At 47.5% G+C, this 17159-nt stretch overlaps 1 protein-coding gene across 1 annotated transcript in view; it reads right to left on the bottom strand.

The window, feature by feature from the left end:
* The window catches only part of MFSD2B (MFSD2 lysolipid transporter B, sphingolipid), a 286777-nt gene that overhangs the window by 28017 nt on the left and 241601 nt on the right, over positions 1-17159 (bottom strand). The window lies entirely within an intron of this gene.

Here is a 17159-nt window from a genome sequence, read left to right as displayed (position 1 = left end):
TCCAGAAAGGATTTGATCTAGGATTCATTGGACCGAAGGAATTCAATTTTTTACAGAACAAAAACCCACGAACTCCGGTCTTTTATTTATTACCCAAGATCCACAAAGATGAATTAAATCCACCAGGACGACCCATAGTTTCTGGGTGTGAGTCCTTACTAGAACCAGTGGCCAAGTATATCGAATTCTTTCTGAAACCATTCATTGAAGAAATTCCAGCACATCTTCAAGACACCACGGCTTTCCTCCAACGAATTAGTACAGTTCCCTTTGAACAAGATTCCCAGCTCTTAGTGACGCTAGACGTTGTATCCTTGTACACGCAGATTCCCCAAGATCAGGCCCTTGAGACACTAGCATGGTTCTTGGAGACACGTGTCAGACCCTGTCAAGTACCTTCTGATTTCATTGTACAGCTGGCATCCTTCGCATTGAGAAAGAATTTTTTCACTTTTGATTCTGACTACTTCCTTCAGGTGAAGGGAGTAGCCATGGGATGTCCCTTTGCCCCGGAACTAGCAATTATGTTTATGGGCCTGTATGAGAAGAAATTTATTTACAACGACAATCCCTTCAGTCATCAGATCTCGCATTATATGCGGTATATAGATGACATCTTTTTTATCTGGACTGGGACTACAGAAACCCTTGGTGAGTTTGTTGAATGGCTCAATGGGCGCTCAAGCGACATTAAATTTAATTGCATATCGTCCAGCCAATCTATCACATTTTTGGACGTGAAAGTTGTCCCTGCCAATGGACACCTGGCAACAACTTTATTTAGAAAAACAACCGATAGGAACAAGGCCTTGCTGTTTACCAGCAATCACCCTCGGAGTTTAAGAGAGAATTTACCCTTTGGACAATTCCTGAGGATCCGCAGGAATTGTTCAGACAAAGAAGAATACTTCCACCATGCAAATTCACTCATGGAGAGGCTTCTCCAAAGAGGTTACCCGAGAAAACTCCTTAAGCAATCTCTGAAGCGAGCTTGGTGGACGCCCCGCGAAACACTAATGGTTAAGAAAGCCAGGATTGAGCAAAATCGAATGGTTTGTGTATCAACCTTTTGCCCTGCTGCCAATCAACTTAAGAGGCTGATAAACCTCAACTGGCATCTAGTGCAAGACCTACATGAGGACATGAGAAATTCACCATTATTTGCATTCAAGAAGGAGAAGAGCGTGGCGAACCACATTGTAAGGGCAGCCTTACCTAGTAAACAAACACCAACTCTAACAAGCCTTTTTGGCTTCCCCCAGACAAAAGGACACCACAAATGTGGTACTTGCACTTGTTGTCATGACACCATGGAAGAAACAGTATTCTCCTTTAACAACATCCACTGGAAGCATGAATCATTTACCAACTGCAAAACCAGGAATGTAGTTTACGCGATTGTCTGCCCCTGCCCCAAACTATACATCGGGAAAACATCCCAGGAGGTCAGACAACGTATAACGCAGCATAAATCGAGAATTCGTAGAGAAGTGGAGAATGCGCCATTGGTACACCACTGGTTGATGAACAAGCATGATAAAGAGGACCTCAAATGGACCGTCCTGTCCAAAATCGAAAAAGACCCCAGAGGGGGGAACTTAGAATTAAGATTAAACCAAAGAGAGGCACTTTTGATCATGAAGTATGATACAGCAGTCAGTGGACTAAACGAAATTTCGGAAATTTACAAAACTGTTCCATGATTTAGCCCACAGGACTTCATCTCCCAGAATTCTCCTTATTGATACCGAACTACAACTCCCTTCATCCAAACTACAACTCCCTTCATGCTTTGGGAGGCATCCTCCACCTTTAGTCAATTGACGACATGGCTTCAGTAACCTGTAAGCAGTGACTGTATGAGGAGCGAGGACGTTCGAAACACTGTTTTTGAGAGTTCAAATCGGTTTTCAGGTAAGCGGACACTGGCACGCTTCAGCGCGATCGGTAATCGGCTCTCGTCGCTCTCCCCCGCCTGCCCGATTCCAAACGTTTATCGTCACTTTTTTATCCCCAGAGGCGCCGGATCCAGAAATTGCGGACCGAGCGCCATCCAACAATCATTGGTGAGCGCACACACGCTGCAAGGTGAGCATACGCTACCTCCCTTTGTCCCTCTCAGCCCCGCTCTAGTGTAGACACAGGCAGCACGTTGTGAGCTGGCATGACTGAATGCATTTATCCTTTCCTCACAGCACCTCTTCGCTCCCCTTTGATGGGAATACATCGGCTTTCTACATTATTTGAGGAGCTTTGACCCACGTATTAAGGTAGGCTGAGTGCAGGGGTACATTGGTTGAGATGGTGACCTCTAAGGTTCAGTATAGTGACTGTTGCTTTCCTCTTCCCCGTTTAGTAACACTGTGGTCCTGATGAGAACCTGTTAAGGATAAGGTTCGAAACGCGTCGACCTGACCCAGTCCCATATCATCATTGTTGTTATGGTTGTGTCATTCAAGTGATGGATTATTGTTCCTTCTAAAAAACTGAAAAAAGTTTCACTTTTGTTTGAAATTTACAACTGTTACTATTCTTGCATTATTACAAACTGTATTATGATGATGGGACCTGTATGAATGTTTTTTGTATGTCTGGATGGCCAAGAATGTGTTGAATGCCAGTTTGAGTGAATTTTGTACATACCAAAGTGTGTTTTTTCTTGTGTATATGTAACTGTATAGTATTTTCTTACACATTTTTTTGTATTCTCATGCCAAAAAACAAGCAAAAGACTAAAAAGCAAAATAGTCTGCAAAAATTAAAAGAAACGTTGCAATTTCAAAAGCTATTGTTCATGTTTATTGTTCATGTACAATTATCAAAAAATTGTTTCCAAAAAACTGCTCAGCATAGGCAGGTGTGTTGTTTTTCAAGTTATTATTGGCTCAGCTTTGCTGAGTTTTTGAGTCAAACCCTTACTGTTTTTCATCCCACACAACAATGGCATCGACGCCCCCCACCAAGTTCTCGCGCCAGAAGTGATCGATCTCTTCGCGTAGGTGCGCCACATACTCTGGCCGCTGCAACTGCCAGGCGGACATACGCCAGCGAAAGGGTTGTCGTTTAGAGGGGAGGGTCAGGGTGGCTAAGACAGGGGAATGATCCGAGAGGCCCCTGGGGAGTATCGCGGCGTCCCTGACACGGTTCCGACAGGCACCCGGTACAAACAAATAATCGAGTCTCGAGAACGACCCATGCACCGCCGATACATACGTGAAGGCCTGCACAGCGGGATGAAAATGCCGCCACACATCGATCCAGCCCAGACTGCGCACAGTCGCACACAACCGGGTGGGGGCAGCCGCGGGGGGGGGGTCAGACACCACACGCGCACGCCGCTGGCGGTCCAGGCCCACATCCATGACTTCATTCCAATCACCCCCCACCACAGTCAGGACCTCGGGGATTTCATCCCACAACGCAAACAGACGCTCAGACAGTGCCCATTGCAGGGGGGGGAGGGGCGTAAACACTTCCAAAGACCACCGGCTCGGAACCCAGTAGGCCCTTAACAAAGACAAACCTGCCCTGAGGGTCGATCCATTGCTTCTCATGAACATAGGCCACCCTACGATGTATCAATATGGCCACCCCCCGTGATCCCCTCGTAAAGCCAGCATGATAGACCTGGTGATAACCGAACCTCTGGAGGCTAAGGGCCTTGGAGCCCAGCATGTGCGTTTCCTGAAGCAGGAGGACATCCACCATCTCCCTCTTCCCCCACCGCAGCACAGCCCCACGCTTGATCTTATCCAGGATACCCCGCACATTCCATGTCACCACCCGCAGGGTCTTTGAAGGAGACACAATCGCAGCATCAGCCATTGTCAATATACAGTCCAAAATCTGGCCCACCCTCCCACCCAGGTGCAACCCGCAAATCGACAAGAATCACAGCCCCCGACATGTGTGGACCCACCCCCCCAGCCCGCAAACTCAGCGCCCCCTTCCCAACCCAGAACCCCCCCAACAATTGCAACACCAAAACACCCCCCCACACCCCACACCCACCACCCCAATACCTCAGAAAACATTGAAGTACCTGTCGCGGCATGGAGAGACCCGGGCCCAAAACAGAGGACCCAGGGCCCGCCATACCAATGGATCCCCACAACCCCACCATGACACACACTCACCACCCCCCCAACAACACTCACATCCGTGAGGGTCTGAGGCCCACATATGGTACCCTCCGAGCCACATTGCGTCCCATGACAATAACTGAAGTCTTCACATGGGAATCGGCAGGCACATCAAGGACAAAATGAAACAGTCTCACCAGCCAAGGCAGAGCAAGTCAGTATGCAGCATACAAAGTGCGAGTAGGCCCAACAGTGTTCAGCTGCCCGCATCGGATTGTTCCGAGTCCCTGGCACCACCCGATTGCGATGCACAGGCGGAAGCCGATCTTTTCTTGGAGCGAGACCTCCGATGGCGGCCCTTCTTGGGCTGGCGATCCGTCCGCTCCGGCGACGATCCCTGAGACCTGCCCGGGTCCAGCCCCGGCTGGGCATGGGGCCGGAGTCGCACCGCCTCATCGGTCCAGCGGAACACCTCCTCAGGCGAATCGAAGAAATGGGTCCGAGACTGATATATTACTCGCAGGCGAGCCGGATACAGGAGCGAGTATTGGAGCTTGAGGCCCCGAAGCTTAGCCTTAGCGTCCATGAAGGATTGCCTCTGCTGCTGCACCATCTTCGTGTAGTCCGGGAAAATCATGATGGTATGATTCTCGAAGGTGAGGGAGCCCTTGTTCCTCGCCTCCCGCAGGATAACATCCCGGTCATGATAGTTCAGCAGGCGAGCGATAACTGGCCGTGGGCGCTCACCCTCCGGTGGCCGCTGGGTCAGAGCCCTGTGGGCCCTCTCAATCACGAAGCACGTAGACAGTGCCCCTTCGGGGAGCCAGCTCTCCAGCCACCCGGTCAGGAACCGCTCCATGTTGTCCTTCTCGCACCGCTCTGGAAATCCGATGAAGCGGAGGTTGTTGCGCCGCGCGCGCCCTTCTGCATCTTCCACGCGGGCCGCCAGTGTCTTTTGGACGCTCTCCACCTCCGCTAGGCGCTTCTTCAGGCCACTAATGTCCGCCTCAGTCTCAGTGATACGGGTCTCGGCCCCAGCGATCCGCTCCACCGCGTTGCGAAGGTCCTGGCGCAGGAGCGTGACATCCGCCCCAACCGCTCCAATCTTGGCATCGAGCATGTCTCTAGATTGGGTGATGGCCGCTAGGATAGCTGCATTGTCCGGCCCGGGGCCGCCGCTGCCACCGGCCGCCCCGGCGCCACCACTCGGCCCGGTGAATTTATCGATGGGGCCATGTTTAGGCGGGCCACCTCCCCTGTCCCTGGTCATGGCAAGCGCCAGGCAGGGCGGACACCACCTTCGAACCTTCGGGCACTGTCACAAATCCTGAGCGGGGCGGCCCAGATGAGGCCCCAGGGAGGGATGCGGGCCGGCCGCCGCGGTCGGATGTCGCGAAAATCGAGGTCCCGGCGTCACCCCGGCAGAACAGGCCGTAACCGCACTCGTCCCCACAAGCAGCCGTCCAGGGTATAGCAGGAGAAATCTGCGGGTCCGCAGTCTGTGGGCAGCCGTATCCAGCGGGCCGAGCCAGGGGAGGCGGATCAAATGCCCCTACCGGCCACTAGTCCATCCCCGGCCGCCTCCGGGCACAAGGAACCCTGTCCCCAGACTGTCGCGGGGCCACGCCTCACCGCCACCGCTCGTTGGTCGTTCAGGGGATGAGCCGATGGGTAGGAGCTGTTGGCACCGTCCCGATCTCCAGGCGATCGCGGTCGAAGAGATGAGCCAAGGGCGGCGTAGCGGATGCCACCCGCACTCGTCAGGTCGCAGCTGCCACCAGGCGTCGCGAAACTCGAGGACCCCGGTCTCCGGCCGGCCACCAGGCCGCACTGCGCCGCCGCCTCCCTTCGATCTCAGGAAGGGAGGAATTGCAGGATCAGCACACCAAAGTAGACAGGAGACTTCCCCAGATCGAAAGCAATCACTGGGCACCAACAGCGGGCTCGGGGGACAGGATAAATGATCGAATTAAGTCCGGGCCGGCGGGAGCTCTACAAGGCTGCGACCGCCATCTTCGCCCGCCAAGCCACGCCCCCTTAATAGGTTTTTTAAATGCTAATTCCTAACTATAACTGGTGTGAAACCTATGGTTTTTTCAGTGAATTTCATAGGTTTTTTAAATGCTAATTCCTAACTATAACTGGTGTGAAACCTATGGTTTTTTCAGTGAATTTCATAGGTTTTTTAAATGCTAATTCCTAACTATAACTGGTCTGAAACCTATGGTTTTTTCAGTGAATTTCATAGGTTTTTTTAATGCTAATTCCTAACTATAAGTCTCACTTTATAAGTAAGACTGTTAGCACTCTAGTTGTTTAGAACACTCTGGTACATTCTGTCATTGGGCTACAGTTGGGCTACATCTGGCTGATATTTGGGCTACATTTTTTTTTGGCTCTGGTGGCCATCTTTGGGCTACATTGGGCTACATTGGGCTACATTTGGGCTACATTTTGGCTCTAACATATATATAGCCCAATGTAGCACAATATATATTTTTTCAAAGTTAATTTTCGTAAAAAACACTTGAGAATAGGGCTACCAGTCCCTACAATTTTTCCCAATTTTTTTTTTTGTTTTTTTTTTTTTTGCTTTGGAGCGCTCCCGGTGCGCGCCCCGGGGAGCGCCCCGAAAAGCGTACTTTTATAAAGCGCCCCGGGGCGCGCTCCGGGGAGCATCCCGTAAGCGCCAATATCGCGAACGAAAACATGATCGTGACGTATCGTGTAGCCGCATCCGCGTGATACGCACGGCGTAAGCGCACCCGGAAGCACTCGAGAGAATACGATCGCGCAACGTAAACATCCGACGCGCTTACGCGACGCGACCCGGGGCGCATAGCGTAAGCGCGTCGGGTCATGTGACCTGAAAATAACAATTTTTATTGGTTCATAACAGTTTTGGTTTCATAATGATGAAGCCCCTGGTCTTGTGACCTGAAAATAACACTTTTCATTGGTTCAATAATTTTTTTTTCAAAAGGATGAAAGACCCCACCTTTTTTCCTTATTCTGACTTTGTCCTTTGACTTAGGAAGACCTGTTTGTAGCTCTCTCTACTTTTTTGCTCAAAATAATGGCTTCAGTAGTAGCAGCAGCTGGTGCATCTGCACCACCACCACCATCAGAACCACCAAAAGGACCTCCTCAAGATATCATTGGTGGTCTTCAAGAAGAGGAAGAGGAGGAGGAGGAGGAGGGGAGTTCAAGATGGCTGGAAGAACACAATACCCATACCAGCCAAGACCACACATTATTTGGGAGTTTTTTACTCTCCCAGAGGGGAAAAAAAAGTAAATGCACCCAAGGTCAGTTGCAAAATGTGTGGCGTGGAACTTTCCAGGGGAAACCCAAATAAAAAATATTCATTTGGGAACTACACAATGATACGCCACATGCAGCGCAAACATCCTATAAATTATTCTGCTGCAGAAATGATGGAACTGGCCAGTAACCCTCCCCGATCAACAAGAACCAGCTCAAAAAGGAAACAACCCACTGCGTCTGCACCAGAGGAAAGTGAGACGATGCTGTGCATTCAGCCCCGATTTGCAGATTTCAGAATTATCTGTAAATATTGTGGGAAGACCATCTCCTACGGAGAACAGAGCGTAAAGCTCCTCGTCCTTGCTGGGGACAACCATAAATGCCCCAATCAACCCTAATTTTTTCTTTTCTTTTAGTTTTTTGCTCCAGTTGAGCCATTTTCAATTCCCTGTTTTTTCGTTTTTCCCCATGAAAAATACAGAAAAAATCTAAAACTGTTCAGAAAATCCCAAAAAAGTACAAAATGTTCAAAAAACAATATAAAAAATATAAAACAACAAAAAGAAGAAAAAAACAGTACTTTTTAGAACTACCTCCAATTTCTAAAAAAAGGCTACATTTTTTAAAAACTATCATCTGCGGCGTCCCCCAAGGATCATCTCTGAGCCCCACCCTCTTCAACGTCTACATGAGCCCCCTCGCGGCCATCGTACGCAAACACAACCTCAGCATAATCTCCTACGCCGACGACACCCAGCTGATCCTCTCCCTGACCAACGACCCCGCCGCCGCCAGAGCCAACCTGCACGAAGGGATGAAAGAGGTAGCCGTGTGGATGACAACCAGCCGCCTGAAACTGAACTCGGACAAGACGGAGGTCCTCATCCTGGGCTCCTCACCCTCCGCCTGGGACGACTCCTGGTGGCCTCCCGCCCTGGGCACCGCACCCAAACCGACAGACCATGCACGAAACCTGGGCTTCATCCTGGACTCCTCCCTCTCCATGACCAGGCAAGTCAACAACGTCTCCTCAGCGTGCTTCAACATCCTACGCATGCTACGGAAGATCTTCTGGTGGATCCCCACCGAGACCAGGAAGACCGTCACCCAGGCCCTCGTCACCAGCCGACTGGACTACGGCAACGCCCTCTACGCCGGTACCACCGCCAAGCTCCAGAAGAGACTCCAGCGGATCCAGAACGCCTCAGCCAGACTCATCCTCGACATCCCACGAACCAGCCACATCTCCGGACATCTGAGAGACCTCCACTGGCTCCCCGTCAACAAAAGAATCACCTTCCGCCTCCTCACCCACGCACACAAGGCCCTACACGACCAAGGCCCGAGCTACCTCAACAGACGAGTCAACTTCTACGCTCCCAAACGCCACCTCCGATCAGCCAACCACGCCCTCGCCGCCGTCCCCCGCATCCGAAGAGCGACTACAGGAGGAAGGTCCTTCTCCTACCTGGCCGCCAAGACCTGGAACTCCCTCCCGACCGACCTGCGCCTGACCCAAGACCACCTCTCCTTCAGGAAGAAGCTGAAGACCTGGCTGTTCGAGCAGTAGCGCCCCCCCCCCCCCCCCCCCCCCCCCCCCAGCGCCTTGAGACCCTACGGGTATGTAGCGCGCTTTATAAGTGTCACTGATTGATTGATTGATTGATCATTAATTTTTCCTCATGGTACGCTCCCTGGTCTGCTCCCCGGTGCGCGTACCGGGCACGCCCCCCGCGCCAAACAAAAAATAAAATAATTTTTAAGCCCCCACATCAAACCTAGGGGGTCAGGGGGGATCTACCCTGCCCCCTTATGGTCATTTCCCTCTTTGTTTTGGCCACCTCTTGTGTCTCAATACTACCGGGACACAAGATGGCGGCTGCTCCGGACTGTTTCGAATGTTTACAGACACCCAAGAGCCAATCAGATTTCCGTGCGCACCTCGCGTGTCGCGCCCGGGGCGCTCCCCGGAGCGCGTACCGAGGCGCGCTTACAGATATATATATTTTTTTAACCTAAATTACTCAAAATCCACTGGAGCACATATCTTGAGACATAGCAAAGGCACATCGGGCTACCAGTCCCTACAATTTTGCCAAATTTGGTTGAAATCCATTCAGCCGTTCGGGCTAAAAGTGAAATCGACCGCCCTATGGAAATTAACATGGGGAAAAAGTGTTTTGGGACCCCCCTTTTATCTCAGCCCCCGCTTGACGAATCCCCCCCCAAACTTTCAAGGAAGGACCGGAACGCCGCGAGGCCATTTTGAGGAAGGAGATTCGTCAACCGGCGCCAAAGTTATTCCAAATAGAATTTTGAGATTTAACATTGAAAAAAATCCTAACTATAACTACCTACTGGCGACCGCCAGTAGGTAATATATATATATATATATGACCATGATGTGAATAGGGCACTACGCCCTTAATGACAATTTGATGTATACACCTTTAATACAAACAGGATGTACTACCGATCATGTGATCAACTACGCTACTTAAGTTACTCCCTTCCTTCTTTGCATGACATGTGATCAAGCCTCGGCTGAGGTGAATCGCGTCATGGCGACTGGTGGGCTGTTATTCATCACGAATAAAAGGCACTGATAACGAGAGCACGGAGTTTGTGGCTTTACTCAAAATTTCGTTTTGCAGCGTAGCTTGGCGAGAGCTGTGTCGTGCTGTGCTGCTTCGGACTAAACGCAATATATATATATATATATATATATATATATATATATATATATATATATATATACATATATAGTAAAGTATGCATGGTATAGTCATGTGTTCTGATGACCTATCAACCTACATTTTGCTAGTGGTGATCACTGATGTTATGGCTAGTGCGCCCCCTATGCCAGAGACTGTGAACCATGTTCAGACTAATGCAGATTACTATTAGTCTGCGAAAACTGTTTTCATTGTTCTATGTCCCTACATTATCCATCCTAATATCGCCACACAATTCAGTTTACCACAATTTAATCTTAGCAAGTAGATATATAAGAATAATTTTATTTGTGATTGGTATATATTAACGTACTGATGTTTGTTATAAGCCCGTCCAGCCCATGGAGTCTATGCAGTGCTGATGGGACCAGTAACTGTCAAATTTATCCACAATCACTGCTCAGATCCGAAGGAATGACCACACTCCGGGATGCCACCCTATGTGTTTATTTGCTAATAGATATTATATATATCACCACCCGACATGTTGTGGCTTGCAGCTTTCCTGACTGTGTTAAACTGTAGTCATGGTTATGAATTTAAAACCGAAAATCCACTAAAATGTGCCAGTTGTGGTTAGCCCCTGTGAAATCATAATTATAAAATCTTGTATTAATGCTTGATACGTGCACATGTTGTCACATGCCCTTATTTGGATGTCGTTTCTACATTGCTTTAAAGCTCTTAGTATTAACAAGCATGCTGGGTTGAAAAGACTCCTAAAGGCTGAGCGGCCACCATGACATTGTTGTACATGTGCACATCTTTGTAGAAGCGTAGCCTCATTTCGAAAATTGGCCACTAAAAGTATGATTTTAGGAAAAGTAACAAAGTTAGTACTGTTACATAATAACTTTTCTCACTTTTAAGGACATCTTGTATTTTCCCAGTGTGAATGTCTAGCCATCTGCTTCACTAGAAAGTTTTGTTAAAGTAACAACTTTTGATCACGTTTTTGTTCTATAGACTTGTATTAAGCAAACAGGTACATATACAGGAGTCATTTTACTACTTTCAGTGCAATGCTGCAACAGACCCGATTTGAGCGTGTACTCTGGTCTGGTTGGTTGACATAATAGCGGTCTTTTAATTATTTTTCCATGCTTTCTATTTTTCATTAAACATATGGTAACTGTTGGGCTTTCTGACTTGTTATGTTTTGTTTGAATACTGCAATCCACAACACACAATAGCCATGCTAACCCGTACTCACATTTGGCACATCAAATGCTGTCACCTTTGATGTAACAAATGCAATTGCAAACGTCATAATTAATTTTACAGGTTAGATTACCTATCAAATTGCCATTAAAATGTTAGGAAAGGACTATGAATATATTAATTTTGTGGTTTTCAGTATGGCTTGTAATCAAAGGCACGTTTTGGCCCCAACGGGGAATGTACAGACTGGATTAATATTAGCAGAAGTGTTCAACAAGGATGTGTACTGGATCTATTTTTATGTATTCTCTGTATAAATGGTTTGAGGGCTTTATGACATCGAAAGGAAAGATTATGCCCCAGGTGGGGAGGCTCCCTAAATGGGTGCTACTTTAGGCGGATGCAGTCGTGCTGGCCAGGACTGTCCAGGGGCTACAGTAGCTGCTGGATTATTTTACTGTTTTAACAAAATACCAGAAAATAAATGTTCACCTAAACGTGTTTAATTGTCGAATGTTTTTCTGTTTCTCGTGTTTTTTGGGATTTTCTAATTAAGTGTTTTTTCATGTTTGACAAGACATAAATGTTGATCGTGTTTATGCCAAAAATGATCCAACTAAGATTGGTGGAATAAATACGCCAAAATAACTTTATTTGCCAAACTGTATTTTCGAAATTATTTTTTTAATTCACACACCCTAACATTTTTCAGTTTAAAACTATTGTTGAGGCCTAGTTTTGGTGTTGTAACAGGCCCATCCCCCCCTTTTTAGGTCTCGCCTCTCAATGCGCATGCGCATTGAGCAGAGCGAGACTATAGCGACTTAAACAGACTTTACCCAACTGGCGATTTGGTGCTGTGCCCGTGCGCTTTTAGGTCAATGCACAAGCGCATTGACCTAAAACGCACGTGCACAGCATCAAATCGCCAGCCATCTGTTCCCCAGCAGCTCTTCCCGCTCCGCCCCACTAGCTCCCCCCAGCGTGCGCTCTGCCTTAGCAGCACTCCTCCCACACCTTTGAAGTGAAGCTTAGCTTCACTTCAAAGGCCCCTGCTGCTTCACACCCTCATCGCCGCTCTCCCCGCTCCGCCCCCTCCCCTGCCCGCCGTGTCGCATTTCTCCTCCCCCTCCCCACAGCAATGCCCTCCGTCTTGTTTTGTATTTGATGTATTATCTTGTTTCACGTTGACTTAGTTATTGTTGCACTTCCAAGTGTATTCTATGAACAAGTGCTTGACTGTCACCAATACTTTGTGGCAGATTTTAGCCTATCAGAGGCAAGAGCGGTTTGCCTTTATTCCCCATTCCTCTTAACCATCCCTCTGGTTTAACATGCAACAATGAAAACGGAAATCGCTGAGCCCAAAATAAAACCGCGTATCCATGGCAACATTGGAAGAAAACACCGACCTGTACCACACGAAGAATTCTTTAGCACACGCGCAGTAGATCCGTCTGCTTTCTACCCGTGTTCATTGCGTGCTGTATTTCATTCCCGAGGAAACTCTCTTCATAAGGCCCAGAAGACGATTCTTTTAAGCTTTACAGACTCTGGGACACATTTGGGGACTCTGCCCCTCACCTGTACCTCTATGCCGAGCGCCGGGACACTCGGAGCATCCGCGCGCTATATAAAAGACATTCATTCATACATGCATTGCCCTGATTGTAGGATGGCTGTCGCCCGTAGCCTGACATCTCTGTTACCAGAGCGCCCCTGCTTGCACACAGAGCAGCTGACAAACACATTCGAGTCAAGTCATAGCCCTCGGGACGTTCAGGGCTTCCGGCCACGTGTAGGGTAAAAAAGCCATCATCCGTTATGTAACCTTGGCCTGCCTCCTCCTGCCAAAGGCGGGCGGGACTGTGTTTATGGGCACCAGTCACTCTTAGTTTGTTTACCTCATGCAGTGCCTTGTCGGACCCGACTCCTCTTTGCAGCCGCCCGTGCATCTCAGTTTTTAAGGACTGGAAATGTAAAAGCCTATGTAATTGTGGTGGAAGTACGTTTGATTTCCGTGCATGTATACTCAGCCCTAGTTTTTATTTTCCATACGTTTGTATGCTACGTGTATACATTTTTCCATGTTAAATCGGTTCCAATAAAATGAGTTATAGGATTTGGGTTTGAACAGTAAACTTTGGTCAGTCAGCATCAATAGCATTTTTCTTTGTGCACAGTAAGACACTCCCGGAGTTTTTGCTTTTCACTTTGAAAGGCCTCATGAGAGCGCCCGGCTGGCAGCGGTAATACCCACTGCGGTAATTAGATTACCACGAGGCGAATTATGACCCATGATTTATGCTATTTCACCCACAAATGGGAAAGTACCTGTGGTATGATTCTAATTGCTAGGCTCTGGCCTGTATCCGGGGCGCAGCTCAGAGAAGGGCTCCCACTTGACTGTCTTGACAGATTTGTGGGCTTTGCAGGCGGGCCTGTCAGGTGAGTGTTAACAACAAAATAAAAGCACTCCAGGCACCCCAAATGTCTATAGGCCGGAACAAGAGGGAGGGGACGGGCTTCCATGGTGGTAAAAGCTTCACTGTTTACCTCGTGCAGTCTGCTTTACCTCCAACCCCTAATTAATAAAGACAGAAGAAGTATTCTGCACCACATTGGGTCTATTCGCTTAGGAGAACAAGGGTCTGAGTTTGGGTAATGCCCTTGTCCAATCACTGGGCCTGCCGGGCTGCTGTGTGGATGCTCAAAAGTCTCAGAATTCAAAATTTCTCAACTCAAGGAGAGGATGTGGTGCCAACCCCTCTCTACACCCCTCTCTCTACACCCCTCTCTCTCGCTACACCCCCCACTCTCTCTACACCCCTCTCTCTTGATACACCCTGCACTCTCTCTACACCCCCCTCTCGCTACAGCCCCTCTCTCGCTACACCCCCCACTCTCTCTACACCCCTCTCTCTCTCTACACCCCTCTCTCTCGCTATACCCCCACTCTCTCTACACCCCTCTCTCTCTCTACACCCCTCTCTCTACACCCCTATCTCTACACCCCTATCTCTACACCCCTATCTCTACATCCCTATCTCTACACCCCTCTCTCTCTCTACACCCCTCTCTCTCTCTACACCCCTCTCTCTTTCTACACCCTTCTCACTCTACACCCCTCTCACTCTACCCCTCTCTCACTCTACACCCCTCTCACTCTACACCCCTCTATCTCTCTACACCCCCTCTCTCTCTACAACCCTCTCTCTACATCCCTCTCACTCTACACCCCTCTCTCTCTCTACACCCCCCTCTCTCTCTACACCCCCTCTCTCTCTCTACAACCCTCTCTCTACATCCCTCTCACTCTACACCCCTCTCTCTACACCCCTCTCTCTCTACACCCCTCTCACTACACCCCTCTTTCTCTACACCCCTCTCTCACTACTCCCCTCTCTCTCTACACCACGCTTACACCCCTCTCTCTACACCCCTCTCTACACCCCTCTCTCTACACCCCTCTCTCTACACCCCTCTCTCTACACCCCTCTCTCTACACCCCTCTCTCTACACCGCTCTCTCTACACCCCTCTCTCTCTACACCTCTCTTTCTCTCTACACCTCTCTCTCTCTCTCTACATACCCCTCTCTCTCTACATACCCCTCTCTCTCTACATACCCCTCTCTCTACCTCTCTCTACACCTCTATCGCCCTCACTCAATCTATCTATCTATCTATTTATCTATCACTCTCACTCTATCTATCTATCTATCTATTGCCCTTACTCTATCTATCGACCTCTCTCTATCTTTCGCCCTCCCTCTATCTATCGCTCTCCCTCTCTCTATCAATCACGCTCACTCTATCTATCACACTCACTCTATCTATCTGTCTATCGCTTGACCACAGCATCACTCAGCACCACCACAGCATCACTCAGCACCACTACAGCATCACTCAGGGGCACCACAACATCACTATGCACTACCACAGCATCAATGAACGCCAGAGCATCACTCGTCACCACCACAACATCACTCAGCGCCACCAGAGCATCAGTCTGTGCAACCATTCAACAACAACTGGTTCAAATATGTTCTCTCAATGTTTCAAGGTTTATTACAAATGTCACAAAAAGATGTTAATATTTCACTTCTGTTCTTGGATTTTCGTCACAATAAAATACACTGAACATAATCTTCACAAAAGTTATTGACAAAAGTTTAAGCTATTGCCATTATAAATTACAATAACTTTTTATTTAAGTATTAATTATCAAAAAAATAAAGGCCATTGTTATTTGTAATATGAATACATCTAAGTCACGTAAATAAAACATATTGCATTACAAATGCTATAGGTGTCACATTTGCAAAAGTTATAACTATTGGCATTGTAAATGACAAAGCTATCAATTTAGCTATTTTAAAAACCAACACATAAATAAAATATGTGTCATTTACAAGACCAATAGCTCCAACTTTTCTAATGCGAGACCTAATGCATTTCCAATGCTTGTTTTTAAAAGGTTACAGAAAGTGGCATCCTCACCTGGACACAGAACACCACAGAACCCTATCTGGTTTTTGTGAGTAATCCTCAGCATAGATTTTATTTCACTTATGTTTGACTAAATATGGTGCGTTTGTTAGTGGCATTTCCTCGCTGTGGCTTAAGTCCCTCAGAGCTCTCTCACTGCCCGCGTGACTCGCCCTCATCCCAAAGCCCAATGTACTTCGTATTGCTTTATAAATTTAATGAGATGCCTAGGAAACAGTTTAAAGTTACCAATCTGGTGCTCTTTTAATTTAAGACAATGTAGACCGCCACTGCTTCAACTGCAGAAACGCGCCTCCAATGACTCATGTATGGTTGTAATACATTTTATTCAGAGTGCACTTACAATTAGGATGTGTATAAAATAATGGGTTGCACTTTTAGAGCTAATGGCATAAAATACCGTATTTATGAGTTCAGCCCCTTTGTAAATCTTGAATGTGTAAATTATTATTGGCTATTATTTTGGTTTGATGGAATGTTTTTATTGCTTTGTAATGGGTTTTATGATCCTTTTATGGCTACTGATAGCCGAATAAAGAAGTGATTGATTGATTGAAAATGACATTGTGCTTTTAGGTGTTGAAACTTATTGGTATAAATACTGTGAGGTCATAAGCTTGAAAAGAAAAAAAACAGGACTGAATGAGCTACTCTTCCTTGGTTCCTAGAAATATATTTGTGAACGCTGCAATTTGCATAGGCAAATCTTCCATATTGTGTTGAGATTTGGGAGGGAATTGGTTAGGAAATAACTACTTCGATTTAGTAGTGTGCCAAAAACATAAGGTGTAATCTCAGGGGTTGCAGTATCTTCCTAAGAGACTACACAATAATGCACCTGGGTGAGTTGAAGGCATTTCCATCCGAGCCCAAACGTTTGAGGTTAAAAAGAGCCTTATTTATGCAAAACTAGAATACAACAATGTGGCAGGTCCGATTGTGTAGAAAAGGCCCGGCTGACGTGGACGGATTACCGATAGCACAACAACAAACCCACTAAAAGCTATACCTAGGCCAAAATACCAACAGGAGAGAGGAGGGGTGACAGGATGCCCACAGTGTGAGCTTTGGGTAGAGGTGGGGCTGATAAAATGTCAGGTGTGAGGGTCTTTCAAAAGTGGTGGAGTGCAGAATGCCTGTTCTTTTTTTTTTGGCAGTGGGAAGATATCTGCAGAACACCATGCACAAAGCCTTTTGAAGAGTGGGGCATTAGCTTTTCCCAAAAGTGCAAAGTTTTAGACCACAAAAAAAGAAAAAGGCAAATTGAGCGTGCTGAAAGTCAAAGCTATAAATGTATGTTGTACACACATGTTTACAGGAGGCACGTGCCCTCTAAGCTGATTTTAAAAAAATGAAAATGATGGGAAAAAATGCATTTATTTTAGGAAAAATGACATTATAATT

This window comes from Lissotriton vulgaris, chromosome 6, assembly GCF_964263255.1.
Source record: "Lissotriton vulgaris chromosome 6, aLisVul1.2, whole genome shotgun sequence".
Taxonomy (NCBI): domain Eukaryota; kingdom Metazoa; phylum Chordata; class Amphibia; order Caudata; family Salamandridae; genus Lissotriton; species Lissotriton vulgaris.
Note: the sequence above shows the minus strand (reverse complement) of the source record. Positions and strands in the feature narration are given on the sequence as shown.